The sequence below is a fragment of the Dermacentor andersoni genome, chromosome 6 (genome assembly GCF_023375885.2).
Source record: "Dermacentor andersoni chromosome 6, qqDerAnde1_hic_scaffold, whole genome shotgun sequence".
Lineage (NCBI taxonomy): Eukaryota > Metazoa > Arthropoda > Arachnida > Ixodida > Ixodidae > Dermacentor > Dermacentor andersoni.
This window is the reverse complement of record NC_092819.1, coordinates 17,576,998-17,591,786: the sequence shown is the minus strand read 5'-3', so window position 1 is coordinate 17,591,786 and position 14,789 is coordinate 17,576,998.

Genomic DNA, 14,789 nt, shown 5'->3' with positions numbered 1-14,789 from the left:
TGGGCTGATTATACATATATAGCTACTACATTTAAACAAACAGTCTCAAAAGCTAAGGAGGATTATGATTCCAAGCACTACACATACCTTTCAAAGTCTTGCAATAAAAAGGCCCTGTTTAAATTTCTTAGATCTCGTAAAGTTGTACCGGCGCCCGTGAATGTCGATTCTGTCGTTTTAACTACAAAAGAAGTATCGGAATCACTTGAAAAAATTGCTCAAGGACTTGCGCAACGTTTCAAACATAAATTGCACTTAAACCTAAAGAAACCTCCCTTGGCAGACGACTTTTAGATAATAACAGCGACAGAGATTGAACGCATTATTAGTTCGCTGCCAGCGTCATCCCCCGGTCCAGATGGAATTACAACAGGAATGCTAAAAGTCTTATTTGATAATGCACCTCAGGACCTCCTAAACATAATAAATTTCTCTCTCAAGAATGCATGGGTTCCAAGAGAGTGGAGAGTAGCTAAAATTATTCCACTATTAAAGAAAAAATCAGCTGGACTTGACTTAGACAACATACGACCAATTTCTCTTACTTCCAATGTCGTCAAATTAATAGAAAAAGTTCTTCACGGCCGTATAACAAATATTATGGAAGATGACACCCTTCTCAGTCCTTGCCAAATCGGATTTCGTCCCGGCCACTCCATATGGTGCGCCCATGTAGACTTAGAGAGCCGCGTTAAACTTGCTCGCCGCAAACGAGAGTACGCAGTTTTGGTGACGCTAGATGTAGCAAAAGCATACGACTCTGGAGAACATTGTATTCTATTCGATAAACTTCAGTCTACGAATATCCCAAAATATATAACCGCTTGGATCTATGAATTTATAAGAGATAGAGAGTTTTATTGTTACCAACGCGGTATTTCGACGTCCACACACAAGCAGACAAGAGGTGTACCACAGGGTTCCGTTCTTTCCCCTATATTATTTAATATTTTGCTAAGCACAATTCCTTTGTGTCCTGAAGTACATGTTTATGTTTACGCGGACGATATCGCATTTTTTACGTCCGCAAATAATATACATTCACTACAACAGTCGTTGCAGAATTACTTAGGAATGCTGGAGACATGGCTAGAGGGGTTATGCCTGTCGTTAAATATTAGCAAAAGTGCGGTATTGGTATTCCCATTAACTGCACAGGTGCAAATTACTTTACAATACCGACAGGAAATCATTCCTCAAGTTGACGAAGTCAAGTACCTTGGTGTCATTTACGATGGCAAACTCACCTGGCGCAGTCACATTGAACATATTAAAACAAAGGCAGAACGAGCCGTAGCTATGCTCCGCCGGCTCAGCCACCGTCGCTCTGGACTATGCAGGGATACCTTATTGATGATCTATAAAATGTATGTTCGGCCCATATTAGAATTCGGCTGCGTGATACTTTCCGGTGGCCCCGCCTACAAAATTAAACCTCTCATACTTTTAGAAAGAGAAGCTCTACGGTCATGCCTCGGGCTTCCTAGATTTGTTGCCAATGCTGTTTTATATCAGGAAGCTCATATACCCACCCTAGATTGCAGATTCCGCATGCTTACGGTTCAGACATTTTTAAAAATTTATGAGTTTTCAAAAAGACGTACGCAATATGCCTTTATCACTGAACCTGCTGAGTTTTTCCAAGTATCGTGGTCGAGATTGCACAGCCCTCAGATAGTATTCGTACAAGCACAGTTACATAAACTGGATGTATCCATACGCCAAGTTTACCATTCAAATGATGCCTTTACAGACCTCAAAATTGAGTTCGAGGACATATTTCCTAATCATGCTAAACTATTACCAAGGCGATGTTTAATTAATATCTTACACGGCCACCTGCACCAGCTAACCACTGACAATGTGGTAGCTACTGACGCTTCTGTTTGCAATGAGAAGGCAGGAGTGGGGATCTTCTCTGAATCTCTTCAATGGTCCTACTCCCTTCGCCTTCCCGACTTCACACCTATATTTCAGGCAGAACTATTAGCGATTATATTAGCATTACGAAAACTCCCCCCAAAAGACCCATTAGCTGTTATCGTGACCGACTCGCTATCTGTATGCACCGCACTAACTGCATCATTAAATTCAGCAATTCAAAGAACATTTCGTTCGATGATACCTCCGTACTTACGAAAAGTATGTTTGCTTTGGGTACCGGGACATCGTGGGTTGCACTTGAATGAAATGGCAGATTCACTCGCACGAGCATCCCTTAACGGCCCTATCATATCTGTTTTGCCGACATCAGCTTATGTCACCGCGGCAAGGTACAGAAATTTCGCTATATCTCAAAATTCTGCAATATCCATGCTAACACCGTGTTCTGAATTCCACCATCTTGGCTTCCCATGGAATATTAATTGGTGTCCTTCAAGGCAATTGGAAGTATCTTTTACAAAATTGAGATGCCGTATACCTCCTCTCAATTTTTACTTACACAGGTCTGGTCTCGCGATGTCCCCTCTATGTTCTTATTGCAGTGCGCCTGAAACTATCGAACATTATTTTCTCTCATGCCGCCGCTTTCTAAGACAAAGAAGAATTTTAGAATGCTCATTTACCAAACTTGGCCTATCACTAACCTCGACAAACATTCTTTCTTTTGGGGCAACTTCACTGGGAACCAGCCACAGGGATGCTTTTCTTGCTGTTTACAATTTTATTAGAGAGACAAAAAGAGTACCTTGCTGATTTTCTACAATTATCCATAGTTTCTATTACTTAATTTTTTTACGTTAAATTATTTTATCAAAATTCTTACCAATACTTTCATTGCAAGTCTAAATTACAGTTCTATCGTCCCACGCTCCACTATTCAAATCTATAGTTTCTCTATACTTCTAACCTTACGGAAAACCGCCTGCTTCTTGGCCAATCCCCCATAGTGGGTACGCGCCACTGTCTGGGACACAAGACAAGACAAGACAAGAACTGCGCCCGGTTCTTGGCCAGTCCCCCCAGAGTGGGCGTGTGCCACTGACAACATCTGGCGCGGATATGCAAAATGTCATAAGGTAGAGGGACGTAAAAAAAATTGTTTCTTTCATGTCTTTTTGCAGAAAAATTAAAAAGAAGTGAAAAAAAAAGACGATTCCACGCAGAGCTATGAAAAACCTGACACATTTATTTTTTTAACACTAAAAAGAATATAATTGTTACATTATTGCATCACAAAAGTCCCAGCAGAACTTCAGGGCTCAAAATCTAGGCGCGATTGTCACAACCGCTGCTAGTACACGGTCCAACAATCCGAATCGAGTGTAGCCAGAGGCTTAGCTCACTCGACATGACGGTGCCGACGACAGCCTTTTAAAAAGAAACCTTTAGATCCGTCGAAAGGAGTCGCATCGTAACAGGATTCCGCGGGGAAGCTCTGTTTTCTTCTTTCTTTTCCAATTTTATTCTGATTGAAAAAAAAAAAAAAACGAGAAGAACCTGTTCATTCCCCGAAATTTTCAATGTATTTTTCAACCGCTTACATCTCTAATCTAGCGTGCGTTGAGCTTGAGAAGTGAAGGAGATGTCGGTAGCGGAAGTTTGAAGAAGTCGACCACACAGGAGTGAAGAATTGGGCGCTGCATTGGTGTGTCGCTACGTTGAATCAATGCTATAATCGCATTACCGTCGACATTTATCGTCCAAGGGGCTCGCGGGATTTCTTTCTTTCTTTCTTTCTTTTCTTCTTTCTTTCTTTCTTTCTTTCTTTCGTTCTTTCTTTATTATTATGCGCTGACTGATTCTTTAGTTTTGCTTAAACAGCGCAACAAGATTGCATTGTTTAGTCTGTGTCGTTCGACAAACTATCGGCCATTTTCGTTTGCCCGGTTTCCCATTATAGGCGGCGAAAGGAGACCTTATTACAGGTGGCGACAACATGCAGTCTTCACCTCTGCAGCAGCTCACTTTCCCGCTGTCGAAGTTACAAATGCAGCCATGCTGTTTTCTTTTTGTTTACTTTTTTTTTTACCTGGATAGCTTCCTTATGGGCATGTTTACCTGGCCAAATGGGCCCGCTCGGGAATTCCCGTTTGTGTTGCGGGCTGAGCGCGAAGCTTCACGGGCGTTTTAAAAATAGCCTACCCAAGCGGCTTTCAGTACGCAAAAACCCAAACTCCATTGTAGACTCTTCATGAGGTGATGAGAGGAGGCGTCACTCCCTGGCGCGCACCAATAGGACTATTGGTGCGTGTGCGTCACCGGTGTTACGTTTCGCCTCCGACGTGCGGTATAGCCGGCGCGGATGCAACGGACGCCGGGGCTTCGCTCACAGCGGCGGACATTTTGGCCAGTTCAGCGCTGCCCGAACACCTCCTGCTAAGCGTGTCCAGGCATGTTTCAATGCCACGTGTCTTCGCGCGTGTGTGTGTGTGTGTGTGTGTGTGTGTGTGTGTGTGTGTGTGTGTGTGTGTGTGTGTGTGTGCGTGTGTGTGTGCGTGCGTGCGTGCGTGCGTGTGTGTGTGTGTGTGTGTGTGTGTGTGTGCGTGTGTGTGTGTGTGTGTGTGTGTGTGTGTGTGTGTGTGCGTGCGTGCGCCCACGCTTTGACAAGCGTGGGCACCAACACACACACACACGAGGAGGTCTGACCGGCGCCGGCCCAGCGGATACTTGTCACTTGTCACAACGTATCCGTGCGCCGCCGTCACGTGCGCCTCTTCCGAGCCGTTCCTTCTTGCCCTCGACTCCAAGAGTATAAAAGCAGCTGCCCCCGGACGCCAAGAGAGAAGCTTCGATTTATTCAGTCGAGTAACGTGGTCTCCCGTTTCTCCACTTCGGTCGACCTGACCGGCCGCTCTTTTGCGATGCTAGAATAAACAAGTTGTTCTGTTAGCAGTCGACTCATCCTTTGCCAGGACCTTCGGATGCTTCCAGCTGTGCCCCAGGCCGCCAGGCCAACGCTACCCTTGGGGCTTGCGACCCATTTGCAACACCGGGTAGCAAGCACGCTATAGCGTTCCTTCTCGCGTCCGTTCTGCAGCGTTGTCAGTGTTCGCCTCGCATCAGTTATATAAAGAAAGGCGTTCCGAGGTTTCCGCAGTGCTACAGCTAAAGAAAAAGATAGCGCGCACACACACACACACGCGCGCGCGCGCACAAGTAGTGCGTGCAGGGCAAGTTCGTGCGCTTTATTAACATCAAAACCAAGAGTAAAGAAAAGCTTCCAGGCAAAAATAAAATTACTCTTTCATTGGGTCCCCAGGAGTCGCTGCCTTTACCCGTCCAAAAGCATTACACGATATTACATCATTCTTTATAAGCAAACACTGTTTATATCGTATACATGCGATCTTCATAGTCTTGCTGCTTCGGTGCATTTCAGTGATCCACAAAGTAGCGGGGACCGAAAGCTTGTCACTTACTTAGATAATCAGCTTCTGCTTTCTGCATATAATTCTCGTGTTTTCTACCTCAGGCACTTACGGGGGTATTCTAATCATCATCCCAGAGATTCATGGTTGCGCTCACCTCGTCTAGAAAATGTCGGTTTCGCCTGAAACACTAACACTGAAAGCAATGTATTAGGCTATTACACGAAGTAATATAACGCTTGTTTTCGCGCGCTGCTCGGAGCGAGCATCGCGCGAAAGCGAGCGTGCGCATGGAAGTATGTGTGGACAAAAAATGGGTCCATTTTCGCGCGTCGCACCGACACGTCTCCCGTACAGTTGATTCAGCGTGAAAGCGACATTGAGAAGATTATTAGCACAGACACTTGAGTGAGGCTTTTACGCCCAGGTATGCAGACATCAGCATTTTAGATGGTCATGGCTGAAAACAGCATTTCCCTAGAAGAACTTGCGCATATAAGAATCAAGAAGGCAATCTCATGGTTGAAATTTTTCCATTTAAATGCAAGGTCTGTCTTGCCAAAACGGGATGACCTACTGCCTCTCTTGGATTCCTGTGGTACTAATTTTGATGTGCTGATGTTTACCGAGACATGGTACAGCGAGGATTCTGAGCATTTTGTGCTCCCAGGTTATAGCCATTTCTATTTGAATTGGCGGGACCGACGTGGCGGTGGTGTGTCATTGCAGATAAATCTTCCAGGTTTCCAATTATTGAATTATTTTACTACGACTATTTTAGACCATGAAATTTTGGGCATTAGAAACGGTAAAAACATGTTTGGCGTTGTGTACAGGCCACGAAATGGGAGTATTCCAGCATTTCTTATTTTCCTTAGCAATTTGTTTTCACATGCAAATGAAAATGAATACACGCTAACACTAGGTGGTGATTTCAATATTGATATCTTAATTGACTCCGGACCTGCTATAGATTTACTACTGATTTTACAATGCATTGGTTTTCGGAATGAAATGGCATCTCCAACACGAATTACGACTTCATGCACATCTCTATACTAGACATGTTTATCACGAACACTCGTGCCGAAAAATCTATCTCCAAAGTCCTCAGCTCAGATTTGAGTAATCATTTGCCCATTGTATGCAGCCAATCGAGAAACGATCGAGAAGCTGCAGAAATAGAGTATATCGCGATATTTCAACATTCACATTAGAAAATTTCCTAGAGAACGTCAGGCATGTTGACTGGAGCGAAGTGCTGGTGATTACAGATGCAAATGCGTCCTATGATAAATTCCTAGATCTTTTCAAACAGTGTTATTATGCCTCTTTTCTAATGAAAGTTTTTCGTAAGAGTAAAAAATCAAGGGAACCTTGGGTTACTCGACACCTGCTGAAAATTATTAAAATCAAAGATAAAATGTTTCAGATGTTTCTTCAGTCTCGTGACCACAGTAAGTTCATAGAATTTAAGTCATTTAGAAATCAGCTTACTAAGGCAATTAGGAAGTCGAAGGAAGAATACTACAGACATATTTTCGGTAATGATTGCCTGCATAACAGTGATGTTCTTTGGAAGAAACTAAATACAATCTTAAACCGAAAGCCTATGTCTAACTGTATTGATCCTGAGCACAATGTCGCGGGATCGAATCCTGGCCACGGCGGCCGCATTTCGATGGGCGCGAAATGCGAAAACACCCGTGTACTTAGATTTAGGTGCACGTTGAAGAAACCCAGGTGATCGAAATTTCCGGAGTCCTCCACTACGGCGTGCCTCATAATCAGAAAATGGTTTTGGCACGTAAAACCACATAATTTAACTGTATTGATCACCTTGTCGCTGATAATACCATATTTAAAGGAGAGGAACTTGCGAACCGCTTTAATGAATTTTTTGCACATATAGTTAACACAGCGAACACTTCTGTATCTGCTGCGTGTATCCCTAGAACTCAGCATTCTCTTTTCCTTCAGCCTACTTCGATCGCAGAAGTTATAAGGGTTATCGAAGGCCTTAAGAATAGCCATAGTCGAGATACCGATGACTTTCACATATCACATATCTTTAATATCGCAATTTCTACTGGAATTTTTCCAAATAACATGCAGGTAGCTATCCATAAAGGTGGTGATAAAAACACTTTTTCTAACTATCGTCCAGTCTCAATATTACCTGTTTTCTCGAAAGGGCTTAAAAAGGTGATTAATGCGCGAATTGACAGTTTATGTAGCAAACATAACCTTATAACAAGTCATCAATTTGGGTTTAGGAAACATCGTTCCACACGGAGTGCTCTTTTGCTGCAAAAAGAAATTATTTTAGAGAACATGGAAAATAAATTGATGACACTCGGACTATACTTGTATTCCAGTAAAGCTTTTGACCGTGTAAATCACACCATTTTATTAGATAAAATGGAACGCTATGGATTTAGAGGAGTAGCGCTGGAATTAATTCGTTCATACCTCGCGGGTCGATCACAATATACTGAAATAGGAAGATACAAATCGCGCGTGATAAAGATGGTATCAGCGGTGCCACAGGGAAGTATGTTGGGGCCTATCCTATTCCTCTTTTATATCAATGATATAGTACAAATAAATAAAACTTGCAAATGTGTTATGTACGCAAGTGATTGCTCCGTGTTTTTTGCAGGAAAAGATTTAGTGCACGTTACTGTCGAGGCATATGCGTTTTGTTCCTAGAGCAAACGAATGGTGCAAGACAAATTGTTTGACACTGAACGAATCGAAAGCAAAGTGTGTGTTGTTTCGTGCGTTAGGAACATTGCTTAAGGTACCTGATTCCCTTATGCCTTGACTCGTTCAATGTTTCGATTGAAAAATGCGTAAAAACACTTGGCATTATATTTAATGAACATATGTCCTGGAACCTGCACATTCAGTCATTATTGCTTAAGTTAAGCAAAACAGTGGGCATAATGAATAGGTGCCGACAAGATCTCCCGGTGGCGATTAGAAGATTGTTTTATGATGCCCTGTTTAGTTCTTATTTGTGTTATTGTGTGCTAGTTTGGGGTAACACTACAGCTGAGAACCTATACAAACTTGTTTTAGTACAGAAAAGGGCAGTCCGCGCGGTATCAAGTGCTTCTTATTTAGAGTACACCACGCCTCTTCTTGAAAAACATAAAATCCTTAAAGTTCGAGATTTTGACACTTACACTCTACTGTGTTCCTATAAGAAAGCAGTTCAGGGCAGATTAGATGCTTTTCTCGATATTGCACAACTTGAGCACACCCCGACAACATATCCTTTTCGGTATCAACCACCATGGCACGTTCGTTTTTCGCGCACACAGTACGGCCGACAGAGAATTCGGCATACATTGCCAACGACATTAAATCACAATGACACACTGAATATTGACATCACAACGTTAGCGAAGAAAGACATAAGGAGTTTATTCACGCAATAAAAAAAAATTGTTTTGTTTTGTTGTGTCTAGCCATTGCACTATGTATGTACATTATGAGTACTTAGCCTTTCTATTTCATTCTTACTTCCTACATCTCCTTAGAGAGGCGTGTTTGATTGTAATGCAATCTAGGATTTATTGCGTGTCTGGTACAGTGCTTTTTATGAAGGTTTAGTAATGCTAAATGTGTTTCGTCTCCATTGCTGATGGGTGGCTGGAGCCCATTCAAGCTGCAGTGTAGCAGCTTTTTCTTCGGCCACCTTTTTCGCCTTGTAATGTTGCGAAATAGAGTTGCTTTGATTGAATACTTGTTTTATAGGCAGTATAAAATGTTGTAAGCATTCTCTAACTAACTAAACACATGTAGTGTTACGGGCCCAAAGTTACGCCTGAGAGTTTACTCACGGCCACAACGCTGGCGTGACGGGCACGGGTGCGCTTGTCTCAAAGCGAAGGTTCCGTGCTGCCGCTCTCTTCACCATTCCAACTGCGCCACGCCTCCAGTAGTCAGAACATCACATGACCTACCATCAGGGTGTCAAACCGTAACCAGAAATTAACTGTTCCAGCAAAGCTGTTAGCCTCTACTTGGTCGGCATTGTTCCCGTCCCCGTCCGTCAGCAAAAAAAATGTGGGCCGATCCCGGCGGCAGTGCAGGGCCGGGAGCAGTGGCTCGATAGTAGCCCCGTAATGCAGAGGCCTCAAGCACTCAGCAAAGTGAAGCGAACAGCGCATACATACAACATACAGAACAGCACGCGTTTCTATAAAGAACAAGCACAAAACAAGCATTCGAACCGCATAATTGATGATAAAGCGATCCTGATAACAATGCAAAGCACATAGCTCCCCCCCTCCCCCGCACGCGTTTCCCGGTATGAGACTACTGTTGCGCAACTGGCCGCGCCGACGGCAACTATAGCGACGTGTGGAGTGACGTGCGTAGCCCCTTTCTTATTTAGGTATAAACGAACCAGCCTGACAATTGATTTCCGTGTTGTTGCAGCACCGCTATGTGCGGTGGCGTGCTGTCAAAATTACCATTACTCCCATTGCTACCATATCTCTAAATACGATTACCACCATTACTCATTATTTAGCAATAAATAAGCGTTGCATATCCCCCTCAGTAGTTCTAATGGTGGCTTTCAACAGCTTCGATGGGCATCCACTTTCGCAGGGCTGAGATGGAGAGTGTTTTTTTTTTTTTTTTAAGGTTTTGTCGAACCAGAACTGTACATCCAAAACTGTGCATTCTCCTCATATGTGCGTATAACAGCTAAGGTCCAGCGTTCTCGATCTTATTTTTTGGAAAGTCTGCGTATATTTTTCCTGCAAGTTATTTGCTTTCTCTTTTTCTCATTTGTGAATACAGCCGACCCTCGATTTAAAGAAGTTGTACTTGCAGCGAAAAACTCGAAAAACTTCGTTAAGTTGCGAATTTCGATAATTCGAGGTTTGGAAGTTTCAGCGTTAAAAACAACTTCACAAATTCCCGGAGCATTCCTGGTGGATAGTATCTTGTTAGTAAGCGCTTATAAACATATTGCAAGAAGGTCGGTCCATAATAGCGTGGTTATGAGCGCCAGCGCATGCGGTGGCGCATACAGGCACTTGCGAAATCTCTCGCTCTTTCGAAAGGCTGCGTCGGCTGTCACGATTGCTGAACGTCTTCAAGTACATTTAAGCCAGTGCCTCCTTTACTAGATGCCCGCCGCTTTGCTCGCTTTCCCATTGTAACGGCGGTTCCCTTAGTTCAGCATAAATTTCGTGAGGCGACACTCGTTGCCTTTTCAACTTAGAAACCCCCAGGTGCACGTGGCGCTGCGCAGGAACGCTAGCGTTTGCGTGCGCAACGCTCAAGACAGAAGTGGCAGCTGCCAATGTTTTTAGATTTGGCCCCGGCAGAGCCGATCGAGCGGTGCGTGAGGGTGACCCATATCAATTTCGTTACACAGCGCGCCGAACAAGTTGGGACACCATGCATAGCTAGTCCAATCTCATATCCTGCGTGAGAATAACTTGGTTTCGACGCTTTTTTGCAGTTACATCACAGAACATCACATCACAGGTATATATTACATGCACTCGTCGTTTTCATATACCATTTCTAACCCTATACACGCACGTTAAAGGGACGCTAAAGTGGAAAATGATTTCTTCTGCATCAGTAAATTACCGTTCTACAACACCAAAAACACCACTCTTACAACAACAAGATGTTTGGTAAGCCAGAAAAAGCGCAAGAACGAAATACGGGTGGCGACGCCTACTTAAGTTCCCGCACCTGGGGGCTGTGACGTCTTGGATTTTGATGGCATCTTTTAGGGCCTACTAATTATATATAGCGGTACACATTGACTACATTGTGTTCTAAAGGAACCAAATATTAAACATGGCAAGTTTCGGGAGCCTTTATTCAGCCAACGCGGCCCAAATGCGAAAACATACTTTGGAATCCCTGACGTCACGCTGACGTACCGGCGCTGGGATTTCGGCACGAAATTCAGATACTGATACTTGGACCTTCATTTTCTCATCTAATAATCAAACTATTTTTTTTAAATGGCTGTCTGCAGGGTTCTCAAACAATGCTTCATTAGTCTAAACTGATTTATTGTTTCGCTTTAGTGTCCCTTTAAGGTTGAGTGGGACGAGCGGCTGGGGCTTGCTTGCTTGCTTGAAAGCTTTTATTGAAAACAAAAACAGAGGTGGAGCCCTTAAGGGGCTCCGCAATTGGTGGAATCCCTATTCCGGGACCCCATTGGTACGAGCCGCCAGCTTAGCCCTCTGGACCAAATCCTTTTGGGCCTGAAGGCCCGAGCAACCGAGCAGCGTCGCCTCCCACTCCTCTCGGGTTGGGTTAGGGTTGAGGGAAAGAGCTGAATTTAGCTGACAAGCCCATACCATGTGGTAGGTGTGGTAGGTGTCAGCCACTTCCCCACAGTATTGGCACTTGCCAGTGAAGGAACAATCGAAATGTTTCAAGATTGCCGGGCAAAATAAAGTGTTAGTGAAAAGTCGGATCAAGATTCGTTCATTGGCCTTGCGAAGCCCTTTTGCAAGAGTTGAGTATTGGCGATGCCTATCTTTGTAAAAGGTCGTTATATCTTTGAATGTAACAAGATATCTGTCTTCGGATTCCAGGTACTCATGGTCTAACTGGCACACCCGGTAGATGAGTGTTCGGGCCGCCGTGCTCGTGGCTTCATTCCCTGCTAGGCCCTGGTGGCTCGGAGTCCAGACCAGGCAATGGGGGGTAGGATCAATTCTCCCGTTGCTATAGTTCTCCAATATTCGTTCCGCTAGTGGGGTGACTCAACCAGCTTCATAATATCGACAAGACCCGCACGAGTCGGTTATGATATATTGAGACCGGGGGTCAGAGGCAGCTGGGGCAATAGCTACTTCTTCTGCATATGTTGAGCCCGAGGCTTTGAAAGTGAGCCCATCTACTTGCTTTTCCTCGTGGATGATCGCTGCCGTATACCACCCCCCGCGCCATGGACCAGCCACATCCACGTAGAAGACTCCGCGTTTGTTGCCATTGTGGCGTTGCAAGGCATCCGCCCTCGCCTGGCGACGACCACTGTGGTCTTCCCTATCCATCTTTGTGGGGAGGGGTCGAACTCTGATGGCGCGCCTCCAGAGTTCGGGCACTCGGACCTGCTCCTGAATGTGAAAGCTGTGTTTCAAGTGGAGCCGGTCCAGCAAATGCCGTTTGTCTGAGCTAGACGTGTGTATTGGCTGGTAAGGTGGGCTTCCTTGAGCTCCTGAAAGGTGTTCACTACTCCCAAAACGAGAAGTCTCGAGTTCGAAGTTGCGACAGGGAGGTCAAGAGCCCTCTTCATCACTTTGCGAAGGATGACCTCGAGTTTGGCTTCATCATGTTTCCGCAGATGGAGATAGGGGACCGAATATATGATTCGGCTGGTTACGAAAGCATGAGCTAGCCGCACAGCGTCCCTGCTTCGTAATCCCCCTCTCTTGTTCGAGACACGCCGGACCATTCGGCCCACTTGGTCCCCAACCTTGCGGAGCTTTTCTAGTGTTGTGTCTACTCTTCTTTGATTGTGGATAAAGAGGCCGAGAATTCGGAACTACTTGGCCTCATGTATGGGACCACTAGCCAAAGAGAGACGAATTTGTGTAGTTTCCATAGGTGTTGGCCTAAGGTGCACAAATTCTGATTTGTTTGGTGCACACTGGAGTCCACAGCGCTCTGCGTAGCGATCCACTACGTGGGCGGCTGCTTGCAGGTTTTCCTCCATATGCCCTATGTTTCCCTCTGTGGCCCAGATGGTGATATCGACGGCGTACAGCGCGTACCGCACGCCTTCAATGCCGTTTAGGTGGGCCGGGAGATGCACCATCGCAAGGTTAAATAGCAGCGGGGAAAGCACAGCGCCTTGTGGCGTCCCCCTAGTACCCATTCTGACGGGTGCGGCTCGATACGTCAAGAAATCCTTGATATACTTCAATGTGTTTTTGCCACAGTCGGTCTCACTGAGGTGTGCCAAGATAGTGCTGTGTTTAACGTTGTCGAAAGCTCCCTTTAGATCTAAGGCCAGGAAAACTTTGTCGTTGTGAGGGTGCTCCGTTGGCTGTAGTATGTCGTGATTGAGTTGTAATAATATGTCTTGTGCCGACTTGTGTGGGCGGAAGCCGAACATGGTGTCTGCAAAAGTGTTACGCTTTTCCAAATATTCTGAGAGCCTATCTCGCACCATCGTCTCCATTAGTTTGCCCACACACGATGTGAGCGAGATGTGTCTCAGGTTGTCCGTGTTAATTTCCTTTCCTGCTTTAGGAATGAAATTGACAAGGGATGTTTTCCAATCGAGGGGTATGGGAGTCTCCCCTTTCCATATGGCATTAATGTAGTCAAGAAGGGCTTCATACGCGCGATCCGGGAGGTTGGCCAGCAGTTTCACTGTGACCTTGTCCCGACCAGGCGCAGTGCCTCTCTTCATTTTGGCTAAGGCTGCCTTGAGGTCGTAAAGTTGGAACGACTGATCCATCTCTGGATTACCTCTGCCTGCATAGAGATATTCCTGACCTCGAGGGTCCTGTTTGGTGCAGAGATACTTGTCCCTTAAGGTCTCTGCCAGTTGTATTTTGTTGTGCCCTGGAAATTGTGTAAAGCACGTTGTAAGTGTTTCTGTGTTTCTCCTCACGATTGAGCGGGATCAATCAAGCTGCGGAAGAGCTTCCATGTATTCTTCCCTGACATCTGTCGGGCTGCCGTGTTGCAGCGATCAACCCAGTTGGAATCAGCTAATTGAAAGGCGCATACTCGGCAGCCTGCTGGGTCAGGTCTGTTATACGTCTTTTCAGTATTTTGTTATGTTTTTGTCGTTTCCATCTTTTCGTGAGACTGCGGCGAGCTTCCCCGAGATGGAGTAAATGATTATCCACCGCTGGACAGTCCTCCGCAATCTGCAGGTATGCATGTCACATGTTCCTTGAGCGTTGTCATGAGATTCTGAGCCCACGAGCTGTACCCTTCTTCGAGAAGACTGGCCTGCGGCAGGGACTTACGGAAAGCAGTCCAGTCTGGCAATTTCGCCTGAGTTCGGCGCATGCTTTGCAATCAGGCGCGCGACGACGAAAAATACTTTGGCGGCGCTGCGATCGAACTGGACTGGGCCGCATCAAGGCCGCGCCGCAGTGGAGGCGCGACACGCCGGTGACGCCGTTCTGCAGGCATTCCTGATAAGGTTGCTTCGCTCGCTCGCCGCTGGAAACAGCTGGCGATACTTCGGAAGGGTAATTCATTTTACTTCGCGCGCTGGTATGTGCGTACAGGCCGCTCAAATGGTGTTTATAATTGCACATGACATGTATTTTTGCCTTCGGAATAGATGCCTTTCTTTCTCTTTATTTCATTTTATTTTTTGTAATGCCGCTCGGTGATAGCGCGTGCGTTGCGGCCGCAGTGTCGGCTTTCATTCTACTACCTTACTGTACGGTTTCCTTTGGAGAACAAATATTTTTCGTGTCCTTCAAGCAGCATGTATCTCACGTGTAT